Source organism: Tachyglossus aculeatus, unplaced genomic scaffold (genome assembly GCF_015852505.1).
Source record: "Tachyglossus aculeatus isolate mTacAcu1 unplaced genomic scaffold, mTacAcu1.pri scaffold_108_arrow_ctg1, whole genome shotgun sequence".
NCBI lineage: Eukaryota > Metazoa > Chordata > Mammalia > Monotremata > Tachyglossidae > Tachyglossus > Tachyglossus aculeatus.
Genome location: NW_024044845.1, coordinates 1451875 through 1469667, shown reverse-complemented (window position 1 = coordinate 1469667; position 17793 = coordinate 1451875). Strand labels below are relative to the sequence as shown.

General features: G+C 46.8%; 1 pseudogene; it reads left to right on the top strand.

Annotated features, from left to right (window-relative positions):
* The first annotated feature begins 1057 nt into the window (after nt 1-1057).
* On the top strand, nt 1058-4093 carry LOC119922555 (annotated as a pseudogene).
* Nucleotides 4094-17793: the final 13700 nt, after the last annotated feature.

The following is a 17793-nucleotide window of genomic DNA, read 5'->3' as shown; positions in this document are numbered from 1 at the left end:
CACTTGGAAAATTAATAGTGATGATAACCCTGCAGCTAATTTATCAAAGGGCTTTGGCTTTGATGATATTTGATTAGGGGTTTACAATCTGAACCATGATTTTAACCTTCCTAAACTATGATTCTAAACTATGATTCTTTTGTTAAGATTCTATATAGGGAACAAACATTTTGTGCTAATATCTTCAAGCCATGAGTACCTGACTCACTAGAGAAATAATTTATATTCCTTTATCTTAGAATTATCTTGAGACAGTGCAGCAGTAGTGATTTTCTCCAGGTTTTCTGATTATGAGACTGGGATTAAGTTTTTTCCATTTTAAATGGCATCAGCATTGAATGGGAAGCAGCATGGCTTAAGGGAAAGGGAATGTTCCTGAGGGCCAGAGGACCTGGGTTCTAATTCCGGTTCTATCAATAGCCTGTTGTGTGACCATGGGCAAGTCACTTAAATTCTCTCTGTCTCCGTATCCTCATCTGTAAAATGGGGATTCAATAACTGTTCTCCCTCCTACTTAGACTGGAAGCCCCATGTGGGGCAGGTACTGAATCTAATCTGATTAACTCATATTTATCCCAGGGTTTAGAACGGTCATTGATATTAAACAATATAATGACACTAATAATGATATCCTATTGTATTCATTTAAGAAAATTTATTTAGTACTTACTCTATGCAATAAAATAAGAGTAGAATTGTACAATAGAAAGATTAATTTGTCTTGGTATCTAAATTCAAGTATCTTCATTTTCTTGATCAACATGACCGTTAGTTTTTTTCTATCAAAACAACAATTCTACTAAATGATGCAGAAGTGTTATTCTTCCCTGTGTGTCTAAAAGAGCTCATTCTCTCTTGTATGCACTAAGAAGAAAAACCGTCCTTTTTTTTCTCTTAATCCTGCAGTCCTGAACCCGCCCTGCTTACTGTTCAGAGACCATGAGCTGTGGCTTTGCTTCATTCGTGTTTGTGAAGCAAAAGGCTCCGGGTTTTGGTGTGTGTGTGTCGGGGGGCGGGGAGCATTCCAGCTCTCTCTCCACACAGGAGTGTTCTAGCGATGGAGCTTCCTGATCTGTTCTCTGAACAACTGTGGGCCCCATTGATCCAAGAGTGCAGCAGGTACATACAAAGCTGTTCTTGCACAGAGAAATTAAGTTCATCCCTCTAATAATAATATCAATAATAATAATTGTGGGATTTGTTAAGAGCTTACTATGTGCCAAACACTATTCTAATCTCTGAGGTAGATACAAGATGATCAGGTCAGACAATGTTCCATGGGGATTTCAGGCTTAGAGGGAGAACCGGAATCCCTAATTTACAGATGAAGAAACAGAGACACAAAAAAGTTAAGTTGAGTAGATTGGTCTACTAGAAATGGTCTGAGCTTTAATCCAGGTTCTGCCCATTGCCCACTATGTGACCTGGCACAAGGAATAATAACAGTAATAATAATTAATAATACTAATCAATTAATTACTTTTAATTAATTAACATCATAACATAATATACTCCGTTACTAATAGATTGATGCATTTTTGTACTACTAATATTTGTATTATAGAAAAATATATACTGTTATAATATTGATTACTTTGATATATAATCAATTATAATTATCAATAATAATTTGGTATTTGTTAAGCACTTACTATTTGCCAAACATTGTACTAAATGATGGGAAAAATCAGATTAGACATAATCTCTGTCCCATATGGGGTACACAGTCTAAATCGGGGAAAACAGGTGCTTAATCCCCCATTTTACAGATGTGTTAATTGAGGCCCAGAGAAGTAAAGTGATTTGCCTAAGGTCACACAAAAGAACAGTGGCAGAGCCAGGATTAGAAGCTAGGTCCTTCTGATTACCTATCCTACTTTTCCTGCCCAAAGCTTTGGCTCAGTTGCCCTGTCAGAATGAAAGAGGTGCAGAGATAACGTTTCTAAACAGAAGGCGACCTTTAATTATGGTAACACTTTAGTAAATGAAACTGACAAATACATACTAAAAAAAAAATTAGGATTTTGTCACCTTGACAACTGTTGTTTTCTTCCCTCAGGGACTGCGAGTCTGTCTACATTACAGTCAATGATGTCATTTCTTTTGCACTATTCTAGGGAAATTAATCACCTCCTATGCACTTTGCCATCTAATAAATCCATGGAAAAAATAAACAATGTCACCGAATTTGAGCTCTTAGGACTTTCACAGAATGTGAAGGGCCAAAGGCATGTTTTGTGATATTTTTCCTCTTCTATGCCATCATCGTTCTGGGAAACGTCCTCATCATGCTGACTGTCTGTTTCGGATACCTCTACAGGTCACCTACATACTTCTTCCTCAATTATCTGTCCCTGGTAGATATTTGCTACTCGTCCTTCACAGCCCCCAAGATAATTAGAGACCTGATCTCTGAGAGGAAAACCATCTCCTTTGAGGGGTGGATGATGCAACTTTATGGTGTACATTTCTTTGGTTGCACCAAGATCTTCCTCCTTACAGTTTTGGCCTATGACCGTTACGTGGCCATCTGCAAACCCCTCCATTACATGAACATCATGAACCGATCTGTGTGCAATAAAATGCTCGTGGGCTCATATCTTGGGGGCTTCATCCACTCCATCATTCAGGTGGCCCTGGTTGTCCAGCTGCCCCTCTGCGGCCCCAATATAATTGATCACTATTTTTGTGACGTCCATCCTGTGCTGAAACTCGCTGTGCCAACACCCATGTCTCTACTGTTGTAGTCATGGCCAATAGTGGAATGATCACTCTAGGGAGCTTTCTCATCTTTCTCTTCTCTTATGCCATTATATTGTGGTCCCTGAGACAGCAGAGCGAGGAAGGACAGCAAAAAAGTCTCTCTAGCTGTGGTTCTCACATCGCTGTGATCATCATCTTCTTTGATCCCTGTAACTTTTATGTACTTGAGACTGGACACCACCTTTGTGGAAGATAAAATGGTTGCCACATTTTATACCATCATCATCCCTATGTTGAACCCTCTGATCTACACCCTGAGGAATGCAGTGTGGTGAAGAATGTCATGAAGAAGTAATGGAGTAGGAAAGTGGCTTTGCAGGAATGAAGTAATAAGCCACATGTTTGTATTTTGAAGGTCTAATTGAGCTTCAAACATCTGTTAGGAGCCTAAAGTTCAATTCACCTTACAAGGTCCTGCCCATACTTAGCAATAGTAATAACTGTGGTATTCGGTACGTGCTTACTATGTGCCAAGTACTGTACTAAGTGCTGAGGTGGATACGAGGAGATTGGGTTGTACACAGTCCCGGTACCACATGGTGCTCACAGTCTTAATCCCCATTTTACAGATGAGGTAACTGAGGCACAAAGAAGTGAAGTGAGTTACACCAGGTCACACAGCAGACATTTTGGGGGGACTGGGATGAGAACCCAAGTTTTTCTGACTCCAAGGTCTTTGCTCTATCCATTGCTGCTTCTCTAACAATGCCCCCTCTTCTTCCTTCTTTCTATCCTCACCATCATCTAGCACTCCCCATAACGCTAAGGTAAAGGAACAAAGAGAGTAAATGCAGCATACATCCCCAGAACTGCCCCACTATCACAACTTCATGTAACAGAAAATTCAAAGGAGACACAAATGGACGACAATAGGTATTCAATTTCTTTTTAGTGTCTCCATTTGGTTCTCATTATTTGGCCTTAAAATCATTTTAGGCCATGGGACCTCAAGTGTTCTATCCAGCCAAGATCACACAGTGCTGTACAAGGTAACAGTGATATGTGGAGAATGACAAGTGGAAGGAAAATGAAAGAAAGTGAAGTGACCCACTTTATGGCATTGATTAAATAAGGTACAAATCACATTCTATGTGTTGAGCACCTAATTCATTACAAAGTGAAAATACTGTCCCTTATGGGCTCACAGTCTGAAAGGAAGTTAGGAAACTGAGGCACAGAGAGAATAGGTGATTTACCCAAGGACACACAGCAGGACAATAATGGAACTAGAATTCAGAACTCCTGATTCTCCACTCGTGCCCTTTCTACTAGGTCTTGGTGCTTCCATGCTGTCTTCTCTCAAGCACAAGTGAACATGCCTCAGTCATGACTCAATCAGCTGCAAAAATTGAAAAAGCAAAAATATGCATTCTGGATAGTCCACCCACCTGCAATGTGTGACTGCTGGGTGACCTTGCAGTGTCCCCATTTTACAAATAAGAGAGCTAAGGCTCAGAAAAGATAAGTGATGTGCACAAGATCATACAGCAGACAAATGGTGGAGCTGGAATAAGTATCCAGGCTCTGTGACTCCTAAGCCCATGCTCTTTCAAATAGACCATGCTCTTCAGACAAAGACAAACCTATCATTTCTGTATAGAGTTAAATGGTATAAAGTAATTTGGTTATGCATATAATCGCTCCAACTGGCTATTATGAACAGCTATTACTATGGATGCAGAATAATACTGTTTATAAATACCAATGTTAGTTACATGTATGGTTGTGTAAGCATCTGTAGAGTTGTGAGATTTCCAAGGAGAATATAAAAATGACAAACTAACCCAATGCTTTAATTTTACTTCCACTTTTACAAGCATTCAGATAGAGCACCTAAATGGTTTGTTCAAATGTTCTTAATTTTAAAATCCCATCACCAGTGTCTATGTCATGAGAAATCAATGGCAGAAAATAATAACAATAAATAATATTTGTGATATTCAATCAATCAATCAATCAATCGTATTTATTGAGCGCTTACTATGTGCAGAGCACTGTACTAAGCGCTTGGGAAGTACAAATTGGCATCACATAGAGACAGTCCCTACCCAACAGTGGGCTCACAGTCTAAAAGGGGGAGACAGAGAACAGAACCAAACATACCAACAAAATAAAATAAGTAGGATAGAAATGTACAAGTAAAATAAATAAATAAATAAATAAATAAATAGAGTAATAAATATGTACAACCATATATACATATATACAGGTGCTGTGGGGAAGGGAAGGAGGTAAGACGGGGGGATGGAGAGGGGGACGAGGGGGAGAGGAAAGAAGGGGCTCAGTCTGGGAAGGCCTCCTGGAGGAGGTGAGCTCTCAGCAGGGCCTTGAAGGGAGGAAGAGAGCTAGCTTGGCGGATGGGCAGAGGGAGGGCATTCCAGGCCCGGGGGATGACGTGGGCCGGGGGTCGATGGCGGGACAGGCGAGAGCGAGGTACAGTGAGGAGATTAGTGGTGGAGGAGCGGAGGGTGCGGGCTGGGCAGTAGAAGGAGAGAAGGGAGGTGAGGTAGGAGGGGGCGAGGTGATGGACAGCCTTGAAGCCCAGGGTGAGGAGTTTCTGCCTGATGCGCAGATTGATCGGTAGCCATTGGAGGTTTTTGAGGAGGGGAGTAATATGTCCAGAGCGTTTCTGGACAAAGATAATCCGGGCAGCAGCATGAAGTATGGATTGAAGTGGAGAGAGACACGAGGATGGGAGATCAGAGAGAAGGCTAGTGCAGTAGTCCAGACGGGATAGGATGAGAGCTTGAATGAGCAGGGTAGCAGTTTGGATGGAGAGGAAAGGGCGGATCTTGGCAATGTTGCGGAGCTGAGACCGGCAGGTTTTGGTGACGGCTTGGATGTGAGGGGTGAATGAGAGAGCGGAGTCGAGGATGACACCAAGGTTGCGGGCTTGTGAGACGGGAAGGATGGTAGTGCCGTCAACAGAGATGGGAAAGTCAGGGAGAGGACAAGGTTTGGGAGGGAAGACAAGGAGCTCAGTCTTCGACATGTTGAGCTTTAGGTGGCGGGCGGACATCCAGATGGAGATGTCCTGAAGGCAGGAGGAGATGCAAGCCTGGAGGGAGGGGGAGAGAGCAGGGGCAGAGATGTAGATCTGGGTGTCATCAGCGTAGAGATGATAGTTGAAGCCGTGGGAGCGAATGAGGTCACCAAGGGAGTGAGTGTAGATTGAGAACAGAAGGGGACCAAGCACTGACCCTTGGGGAACCCCCACCATAAGAGGATGGGAGGGGGAGGAGGAGCCTGCAAAAGAGACTGAGAAAGAACGACCGGAGAGATAAGAGGAGAACCAGGAGAGGACGGAGTCTGTGAAGCCAAGGTCAGATAACGTGTGGAGGAGAAGGGGGTGGTCCACAGTGTCAAAGGCAGCTGAGAGGTCGAGGAGGATTAGGACAGAGTATGAGCCGTTGGATTTGGCAAGCAGGAGGTCATTGGTGATCTTTGAGAGCGCAGTTTCCGTGGAATGAAGGGGACGGAAGCCAGACTGGAGGGGGTCGAGGAGAGAGTTGTTGTTGAGGAAATCTAGGCAGCGCGTGTAGACAACTCGTTCAAGGAGTTTGGAAAGGAATGGTAGGAGGGATATGGGACGATAACTAGAAGGTGAGGTGGGGTCAAGAGAGGGTTTTTTTAGGATGGGAGAGACATGGGCATGTTTGAAGGCAGAGGGGAAGGAACCAGTGGAGAGTGAGCGGTTGAAGATGGAAGTTAAGGAGGGGAGAAGGGATGGAGCGAGAGATTTCATAAGATGAGAGGGAATGGGGTCAGAAGCACAGGTGGCCGGAGTAGCACTTGAGAGGAGGGAGGAGAGTTCCTCTGAGGATACCGCTGGGAAGGATGGGAGAGTAGCAGAGAGTGTTGAGAGCCGGGGGGTTGGAGAAAGGGGGGGAAGAGACTTTGGGGAGGTCGGACCTGATGGATTTAATTTTGTTAATGAAGTAGGAGGCCAGATCGTTGGGGGTGAGGGAAGGAGGAGGGGGAGGAACCGGGGGCCTGAGAAGGGAGTTGAATGTACGGAAGAGCTGGCGGGGGTGATGGGCATGGGTGTCAATAAGGGAGGAGAAATAGTTTTGTCTGGCAGAAGAGAGGGCTGAGTTAAGGCAGGAAAGGATAAACTTGAAGTGAACGAGGTTGGCATGGTGTTTAGACTTTCGCCAGCAGCGTTCGGCAGCTCGAGCATAAGAGCGAAGGAGGCGGACAGTGGCAGTGATCCAGGGCTGTGGGTTAGTGGTGCGAGAGCGGCGAAGGGAAAGGGGAGCGAGCGAGTCTAGCTGAGTAGAAAGGGTAGAGTTGAGAACAGTAATCTGATCATCAAGACTGGGTAGAGAGGAGAGGGCGGCGAGGTGGGGTGTGAGGCGCTCCGAAAGATGGGTGGGGTCCAGAGAGCGGAGATCTCTGTGAGGGAGTAATACGGATTTACGGGGGAAAGGTGTGTGAGTGAGGAGGCAGGTGAGAAGATTATGATCAGAGAGAGGGATCACAGAGTTGGTGCGGGTGGACACAGTGCAGCGGTAGGAGATGATGAGGTCGAGGGTATGACCAAGTTGGTGAGTGGGTGAGGTGGGGTGGAGGAAGAGGTTGGCAGCGTCAAGGAGAGATAGAAGGCGGGCGGCAGAGGAGTCGTTAGGGATATCCATGTGGATATTGAAGTCTCCGAGGATCAGAGTGGGCATGGAGAAGGAGAGAAGGAATGTGAGGAAGGGGTCAAAGTCGTTAAAGAAGTTGGAAGTGGGGCCCGGAGGGCGGTAGATGACGGCTACAAGAATCTGGAGGGGGTGGTAGAGGCGAATAATGTGGGCTTCAAAGGAAGGGAAGGAAAGGGAAGGGGGGAGGAGGGATAGTGCGAAAGCGACATTGGGGGGCGAGAAGGAAACCGACACCTCCTCCTTTTCCGGTGAGTCTGGGGGAGTGGGAGAAGAAGAGGCCTGCACTGCAGAGAGCAGCAGAAGAGACCGTGTCGTCCGGCGACAGCCATGTTTCAGTTAGGGCGAGGAGGAGTATAGAACTGGAAAGGAAAAGGTCCAGGATGAAAGGGATCTTACTTAAAACGGAGCGGGGGTTCCAGAGGCCACACTTGGCATCAGCTGTCGAGGGAGGGGAGGGAGGGGGAAGGGTGCGAGGGGTGGGGAGGGTTTGGATTGGGATGAGTTGGCGGGGGCCTGGGCGGGGAGAGTGGGAAGGGGCGTGGCGATGGGAAAGGAGAACTGGGATGGGGTGGGGGCGGGGAGACGGGGAGGAGGGGGGCCGGGAGGGAGAAGCGGAGGACCTGCGCTGGTACAGAGGAATCCTTGGTAGGGGTTGAGGGGGAGCGGTCTTGGTGGGTGAGAGGGAGGGAAACAGCTGGGTGGGAGAGGGGAAGGGGAAGGTGAGGAATGGGAATGGCAGTTGGGAGCAAGGGAACTGAAAGTTCATGGTGAGGTCAGCAGGGCGAGTGACAGTACCGCGGGGGTGTTAACAATTGAGATGCAGAAGCAATAAAACAGTAGCAATGATAAAAGTAGGCGATGGCATCACAGGGTGTAGTTGAGCAATCAATATGCTATGGCAATAATAGAATTGGCAGACAATGATGCCACAGAGAGCAGATACAAACTATTAAGAGCTGGAGTAGGGTGGGCCAGTTAAGGGGGGTCAGGGAGCAGAGATACCTGGGGAGGGGAGCGAACAGTCAACTAGCATGGGAGGGCTGAGGAGGTGTGAATGAGGTTGTCGTTAATGTAACATGTAACATGGTGCTAACATGGTGCTAACAAGGGCTTTTTACCTGGGGGCGGGGGGAGAGTCAGTCAGGACCGGACCTGGAAGAGGGGGGGGATGAGGGGCACTTTACGGAAGGCCTCCGAAGTTGGGGGGGGTGGAAGCAGGGGGGGGCGTCCGTGGGGGCGCTGAGATGGCGGGAGGGCGGGCGGCCGGGCCTCTCGGGAACGGAGTCCCGGGCGTCAATGGCAGCGCTCTGAGGAGAGGAGCCTTCCGGGAGCGGCAAGGCCGCGCTGTGTGATGGCGGTGTGATGGCAGGCGGACCTCTCGGGAACGGAGTCCCGGGCGTCTATGGCGGCGCGCTTTGAGGAGAGGAACCTTCCGGGAGCAGCAAGGCCGCGCGGTGTGATGGCGGGCGGGCCTCTCGGGAACGGAGTCCCGGGCGTCTCGCGGTGTGATGGCGGGTGGGGCGGGCGGGCGGGCCTCTCGGGAACGGAGTCCCGGGCGTCTATGGCGGCGCTCAGAGGAGAGGATCCTTCCGGGAGCAGCAAGGCCTCGCGGTGTGATGGCGGGCGGGCCTCTCGGGAACGGAGTCCCGGGCGTCTATGGCGGCGCTCTGAGGAGAGGATCCTTCCGGGAGCAGCAAGGCCTCGCGGTGTGATGGCAGGCGGGCCTCTCGGGAACTGAGTCCCGGGCGTCTCGCAGTGTGATGGCGGGCCTCTCGGGGAGGAGTCCCGGGCGTCTATGGCGGCGCTCTGAGGAGAGGATCCTTCCGGGAGCAGCAAGGCCTCGCGGTGTGATGGCGGGCGGGCGGGCCTCTCGGGAACGGAGTCCCGGGCGTCTATGGCGGCGCTCTGAGGAGAGGATCCTTCCGGGAGCAGCAAGGCCTCGCGGTGTGATGGCGGGCGGGCGGGCGGGCTTCTAGGTGTATATATAAATATTCGTTAAGCACTTACATTGTGCTAGGTGTTATATAAAGTGCCAGCGTGGATACAAGTAAATTGGGTTGCACACAGGCCCAGTCCCACTTGGGGCTCACAGATTTAATCCCCATTTTATAGATGAGGAAATTGAGGCACAATGAAATAAAGTGACTTGCCCAAGATCACACAGCAGACAAGTGATGGAGCCAGAATTAGAACCCATAAGCTTCTGATTCCCAGGCCAGTGTTCTATCCACTATGCAGAGACACAGCATAGCCTAATGGAAGGAGCTTTGGCCTGGGAGTCAGAGGACTGGGTTCTAATCCCAGATCCACCATGTTCGTGCTGTGTGACTTTGGGCTTGTCACTTAACTTCTCTAAGCGTGCTTTAGAGTTTCCTTATCCATAAAATGGGGACTAAATAATTGTTTGCGAACTCTTTTAGACATGAGTCTTAAGGGGAAGAGAGATTGTGTCCAGTCTGATTATCCTGTATCCTCCCTAACAGCACAGTTTTAGACATGTAGTAAGTCTTTAATAAATACCACCGTTATTATTATTACTGGTCAAGTCCCTGATGTTTTTCCTGCAATTGACCTCAACTAATGCAGTCTAAGTTTTGTGGCTTCCTTCCTGTTCTCTAAGTTCCTCGGAAGACAACTGGAATTCCCTCCAGGGGATAGGTCCCTGGCTCCTTTAATGGTCTTTAAATGGTCCTGTGGCAACTTAACAGTTAGTTTGCATAGTCACATAGTCAAATGAACAAGGAGCATCACTTAGAGCAGACCTTGAGTCAGAGCTCAGAAATGACCTCTGTTGTTTCTTGGATTCAAAGAGGTGTGGACTGAATTGAATGCTTCAAAATTGAAGGGCCAGGTGCTTTCAGTATTATTAAATTTGTGTTCAACTAAAAAATTCACTTCTTTCTAAAAGAAAAAAAAATGAATGATCCACAATCTGTGAGTAATGTCTATCTGACCACTTCCTGCAAAGTAAGGTGTGTGATTCTGGGTACCTCTTTGTCTCATATAGGTGCCCTGGTGCCTCCTTACTCACACTCCTCCCCCCTTTAAATCTATATTACTACCCCACAGAGACCGCCACTCTCTTAACCCCATCCATCTTTCTCAGCGCATCACACCCCACCTCGCCTCCCTATCCTCTCTACCAACTCTTGATGACCAGATTACTGCTCTCAACTCCACACTCTCTACTCAACTCAACTCACTCACTCCCCTTTCCCTTTGTCGCTCTCGCACCACTAACCCACAGCCTTGGATCACTTCCACTGTCTGCCTCCTTCGTTCTTATGCTCGAGCTGTTGAACGTTGCTGGCGAAAGTCTAAACACCAGGCCAAACTTGTTCACTTCAAGTTCATCCTTTCGTGCCTTTACTCTGCCCTCTCCTCTGCCAGGCAAAACTATTTTTACTCCCTTATTAACACCCATGCCTGTCATCCTGCTCAGCTGTTCCGGACATTTAACTCCCTCCTCAGACCCCCTATTCCTCCCCCTTCTCCATCACTCATCCCCACCGATCTGGCCTCCTACTTCATTAGTAAAATTAACTTCACCAGGTCTGAGCTCCCCAAAGTCACCCCTCCCCCTTCTCCATCCCCCCCGCCCTCAGCCCTCTCTGTTACTCTCCCATTCTTCCCAACAGTATCTTCAGATTAGATCTCCACCCTCCTCTCAAGTGCTACTCCATCCACCTGTGCTTCGGACTCCATTCCCTCTCATCTTATGAAATCTCTTGCCACTTCCCTCCTCCCCTTAACTTCCATCTTCAACCGCTCACTCTCCACTGGTTCCTTCCCCTCTGCCTAAAACCTATCCTAAAACAAACCTCTCTTGACTCTACCTCATCTTCTAGTTATCGCCCTATCTCCCTCCTACCATTCCGTTCCAAACTCCTTGAAGGAGACATCTGCATGCACTGCCTCGAATTCCTCAACACCAACTCTCTCCTTGACCCCCTCCAATCTGGATTCCATCCCCTACATTCCACGGAAACTGCCCTCTCAAAGGTCACCAATGACCTCCTGCTTGCCAAATCCAACGGCTCATACTCTATCCTAATTCTCCTCGACCTCTCAGCTGCCTTCGACACCGTGGACCAACCCCTTCTCCTCAACACGCTATCCAACCTTGGCTTCACAGACTCTGTCCTCTCCTGGTTCTCCTCTTATCTCTCCGGCCATTCATTCTCAGTCTCTTTTGCGGGCTCCTCCTCCCCCTCCCATCCCCTAACTGTAGGGGTTCCACAAGGGTCAGTTCTTGGTCCCCTTCTGTTCTCGAGCTACACTAACTCTTTTGGTGACCTCATTCGCTCCCACGGCTTCAACTATCATCTCTACGCTGATGACACCCAATTCTACATCTCTGCCCCTGCTCTCTCTCCCTCCCTCCAGGCTCGCATCTCCTCCTGACTTCAGGACATCTCCATCTGGATGTCTGCCCGCCACCTAAAACTCAACATGGCCAAGACTGAACTCCTTGTCTTCCCTCCCAAACCCTGCCCTCTCCCTGACTTTCCCATGACTGTTGATGGCACTACCATCCTTCCCAGCTCACAAGCCGAAACCTTGATGTCATCCTCGACTCCGCTCTCTCGTTCACCCGTCACATACAAGCCGTTACCGAAATCTGCCGGTCTCACCTCTGCAATGTTGCCAAGATCCGCCCTTTCCTCTCCACCCAAACCGCTACTCTGCTCGTTCATGCTCCCATCCTATCCCATCTGGATTACTGTATCAGCCTCCTCTCCGATCTCCCATCCTCCTGTCTCTCCCCACTTCAATCCATACGTCACGTCGCTGCCCAGATCGTCTTTGTGCAGAAACGCTCTGGGCATGTTACTCCCCTCCTCAAAAATCTCCAGTGGCTACCAATCAACCTACGCATCAGGCAAAAGCTTCTCACACTCGGCTTCAAGGCTCTTCATCACCTCGCCCCCTCCTACCTCACCTCTCTTCTCTCCTTCTACAGCCCAACCCACACCCTCCCCTCCTCTGCCGCTAATCTCCTCAACGTGCCTCGTTCTTGCCTGTCCCGCCGTTGACCCCCGGCCCACGTCATTACCTTGGCCTGGAATGCCCTCCCTCCACACATTCGCCAAGCCAGCTCGCTTTCTCCCTTCCAGGTCCTACTGAGAGCTCACCTCCTCCAGGAGGCCTTCCTAGACTGATCTCCCTCCTTTCTCTCCTCCGCCCCCTCCCCCGCCCGCCCTCCTTACCTCCTTCCCATCCCCACAACACCTGTATATAGGTATATATGTTTGTATGTATTTATTACTCTATTTATTTATTTTATTAGTACATATTTATTCTATTTATTTTATTTTGTTAATATGTTTTGTTTTGTTCTCTGTCTCCCCCTTCTAAACTGTGATCTCACTGTTGGGTAGGGACTGTCTCTATATGTTGCAAACTTGTACTTCCCAAGGGTTTAGTACAGTGCTCTGCACACAGTAAGTGCTCAGTAAATACGATTGAATGAATGAATGAATGAATGAAATGAATGAACGACCTCTGATTCCCAAACCCATGCTCTTTTCACTAAGCCACATCGCTGCTCAATAATAATAATTATGGTATTTATTAAATGCTTACTATGTGCCCGGTAAGCACATAGTACTGGGAATACTAATTGCTGTTCTAAATGCTGGGGTAGATACAAGGTAGTCAGGTTGTACCATGTGGTTCTCAGATTCTTCATCCCCATTTTGCAGATGAGATAACTGAGGTGCAGAGAAGTGAAGTGACTAGGCCAGGGCAGCAGGTAAGTGGCAGAGCAAGACCTTCTGACTCCCAGGCCCGTGCTCTATCCTCTATGCCATGAACCTGCACCTCAGATCACCTCATATGAGAAAATGCCAAGAGGAAATCTGTATAACTACCAAGTAATGTTGAACTTGTTTCCACAATATATGAAACTGGTGAAAAAAAATGCATCCTGAAAATACTTAATGATAGTGGGGATGAGAAAGGCTATAGACTTTATTTATATCTTGAAATGTTTACAGTAAATTTGAAGGTTCTAAGAAATGAATTGTGGGGGATCAAATGGTCTTTCCAGGATGTTTACACTTAGAGAATGATCTCAGCAAATTTTAAGGGATGAGGTATTAATTAGTAGAAAGAGCTCAGAACTCTGGCTTTTAGTCCTAGTTCTGCCATTGGCCTGTGGTGGGTCCTTGGGCAAGTTCCTTAACGTCTGAGTGTCTCAGTTTCTTCATCTGTACAATGGGGATAAAAAACCTGTATCCCCTGGAGGCTTACAGTTTAAGAGGAAGGGGCTACAGGTATTTTATCCCCATTGTGCAGATGAAGAAATTGAGGCACTAAGAAGCTAAGGGACTTGACCAGATATGGGCTGTGTCTGAGTTGATTATCTTTTGTCTACCCCAATGATTAGTATAGCACTGGAAACTTCCTATGCCTTCCTCACTACTATCATAATCATCATGATCATCATTATTCTATTTTAATGAATTCTTAATAGTACACAAGTCCCTCCATTTCTATTCAGAGTGAGAACATGTGTTCTGAGCTAGTGCTTCAAAATTAGTAATACTTGATAATTCTCAATTTGGATGATTCAGGTAAATATCCATCTGCTGTACACACATCACCTTGGCCGACCTGATGGAGAATTCAAACAACATCACAGAGTTTGTCTTAAGGGGTCTGTTCCCAAACCAAGAGGGGAAGGTAACTTGAAGTTGTTCTTACTCTGTTATCTAGCCAACTTGTTGGGCAATCTTCTTATCCTCATCACCATCAAAAACAGCCATCTTAGTCAGCAGCCTATGTACATTTTCCTCAGTTCCTTGTCTGTCATGGACCTCTGCTTCACCTCCACAGTTGCTCCTAAGATGATTGCAGACCTATTGGTAGAAAGAAAAACCATCTCCTACAACGTCTGCATGGTCCAACTCTTTAATAATACTAATAATGGCATTTAGTAAGTGCTTACTATGTGCAAAGCACTGTTCTAGGCGATGGGGAGGATACAAGGTGATCAGGTTGTCCCACGGGGGTCTCACAGTCTTAATCCCCATTTTACAGATGAGGTAACTGAGGCACAGAGAAGTGAAGTGACTTGTCCAAAGTCACACAGCTGACAATTGGCGTAGCCGGGATTTGAACCCATGACCTCTGACTCCAAAGCCCGTGCTCTTTCCACTGAGCCACGCTGCTTCTCTTTAGTGCTCACTTCTTCGGTGGGGCCAAAATATTCATCCTAGTGGCCAGGGCTTACGATCGCTATGTCGCCTTCTGCAAGCCTCTCCACTACCTGATCATTATGACCTGGCAGGCTTGCCACACGTTGGTCTTGACCTCTTTCGTAGGGGCTTTTCTGCATTCGATCATGCATATTTTCATCATGGTGCAGCTACATTTCTGTGGCCCCAGTCATACTGACCACTATTTTTGTGACATGCTTCCTCTGCTGAAGCTTGTCTGTACCAAGACCTATTTTGGCAACATCTTATTCATTGTCAGCACTGGTGTTCTGGCCCTACTAACCTTTTTGCCTTGATTGTTTCCTATCCCATCATTTTATCCACCCTGAGAAAACACTCCACAGAGGGTCAGCACACAGCTCTCTCTATCTGAGTTTCCATGACGGACAAAGAACTGAGGAAAACATACATAGGCTGCTGACTAAGATAACTGTTTCTGATGGTAATGAGAATAAGAAAATTTTCTCTTTCTCCCTCTCTCCCTTCTTCTTCGCCCCCTCCTCACTTCCCCTTTCCCTACCCCCCCCCCCCCATCTCTATATACTGTGTAACCAGTCCCAGGTTTAGATTATAACTAATGTTTAGGTTAAGACTAAAATGATGGATCTTTTTAGCTTTAAACTCCAAACCCATTACAATCTAAGCCTATGGCAGTCCACAAATGGCCAAAAAAGATTCAAGCATCACTCATTCACCATCCACATGCATATGGTGTTGTACAATAATGGGGACTTGTATATAGAGTCTAATCAATGGAAAAGCACGTTGTCGGCCTTTATGGGATGTTCTATGATAGAATCTTGCCACGGTCATCAATGACACAACATTATCAAGGAACCAAGACCCGAAAAGATACATTTAGAAGATACTGACTCTCCTTAACATTTGAAATCAAAGGAATAGTTTACAGTAGCAGTAACAGCATTATGTAAGCACTCACTGTGTATGAACCACTGTATTAAGGTCTGAGAGAAAACCCACAGATGGAAATTAGACTCTGACCCTGTCCATCAGGGGTCTCACAATCCAAACCCATCAGTTCTCTCAAGTTAACCTGGCCACTGAGCACCTGATTTTAGCTCAGGGAATGAAGTGTTCGGCTCTTTCAGTTCAAACATGCACCTCTGCAAAGAGTTTAGGAGAACACTAGATCAAGAGGACTTGAGGAGAGGCTGAGATGAGGCAAGAAGGAAGAAACTGATTAATAGAAAACAGCAACAATATAGATAGAGTAAATATGAAGGGAGCTAGAAGAGAGAAGAAAGAAGAGAAGCAGTGTTGTCTAGTGGAAAGAGCACAGCTCTGGGTTGTCTGCTGTATGACCTGAGGCAAGTCATTTCATTTGTCTGTGCCTCAGTTACCTCATCTATAAAACGGGGATTAAGACTGTGAGTGCCATGTGGGACATGGACAGTGATGACCTGATGATCTTGTATCTACCACAGTGTTTTGTACACATAGTGAGCACTTAACTCATGTCATTAAGAAAAAGAGAGAGAGTGGAAGGGTGAGTTGGAAGAGATGAGGAGAAGAACTCATGATAGCCTTTCAGGATTTTTCCCAGACTTGTTAATGAAAACCAGAAGTTACTTGTTTCTTGGGACCTCCGGTTTCTAAGAAGTTACTTCTATGTAAGTACTTCATTTTTTTAAGTGAGCAAAAGATCCAGCAGTGCTTTCTATGTAGCCCTGAAAACCTTTAATGGTTCCCAAGAAAGGATCTGGTAAACTGATCAGAGAACCACCAAGAAATCCTTCAGTAAGGTGGTAGGGGAGTGTTTGCCATATTGATTCTTTCTGTCTTCTAGTTCTAGGTATTGTCTATCTACAAAAAAGGGTTTTGTTCATTCATTCTATCTTATTTATTGAGCACTTACTGTGTGCAGAGCACTATACTAAGCGCTTGGGAAGGTACAATGCAACAATCAACAGTCACATTCCCTGCCCACAACGAGGTTTGTATTTTAATGCAAGAGAGTTTTTCCTTGTCAAGCACTGGTGTGTTTTCCTGGATAAGAGATATTTTCTCCTGGGATAAAGTTCTGTTCATTCTAGCACTTATCTGCTGGGAAATTGTCATAAGGTCTTTGAAAGTCACATTCATGTTCTGATTTTAGCACAGTAGATGAAGCTCTGTAAACTGTATCTTTTGCTGGGGGAAGTCTCCTGGACCAAATTCACATTTTGAGGTTAAAATCACCCCCTTTCTATGTTAGTATGCTGTCTTGTGTCCACCATCCTCAGACTTTGTCAGAAAAAACAAAACATTTGACACAGCATCAATCACGTCTTTTATTGTCATGTTCATTCATTCATTCATTCAATCGTATTTATTTAGTGGTTACTGTGTGCAGAGCACTGTACTAAGCGCTTGGGAAGTACAGGTCAGCAACATATAGAGATGGTCCCTACCCAATAACGGGCTCATAGTCTAGAAGGGGGAGACAGACAACAAAACAGAACATGTAGCCTGGTGTCAAAATCGTCAGAACAAATAGAATTAAAGCTATATGCACATCATTAACAAAATAAATAGAATAGTAAATAAGTACAGTAATATAAATAGAGTAATAAATCTGTACAAATATATACAAGTGCTGTGGGGAGGGGAAGGATGTAGTGCGGGGGGGGGGAGATGGGGAGGAGGAGAGGAAAAAGGGGGCTCAGTCTGGGAAGACCTCCCAGACGAGGTGAGCTCTCAGTAGGGCTTTGAAGGGAGGAAGAGAGCTAGCTTGGGGGATGCGTGGAGCGAGGGCATTCCAGGACATGGGAAGGATGTGGGCCAGGGGATGACGGCGGGACAGGCGAGAACGAGGTACAGTGAGTAGGTTAGCGGCAGAAGAGCGGAGGGTGCAGGCTGAGCTGTAGAAGGAGAGAAGGGAGATGAGGTAGGAGGGGCCGAGGTGATGGAGAGCCTTGAAGCCGAGAGTGAGAAGTTTTTGCTTAATGCATAGGTTGACTGGTAGCCACTGGAGATTTTTGAGGAGGGGAGTAACATGCCCAGAGCATTTCTGCAATAAGATGATCCGGGCAGCAGAGTGAAGTATAGACTGAATTGGGGAGAGACAGGAGAATGGGAGATCAGAGAGGAGGCTGATGCAGTAATCTAGTCGTGATAGGTTGAGAGATTGAACCAACAAGGTAACGGTTAGGATGGAGAGG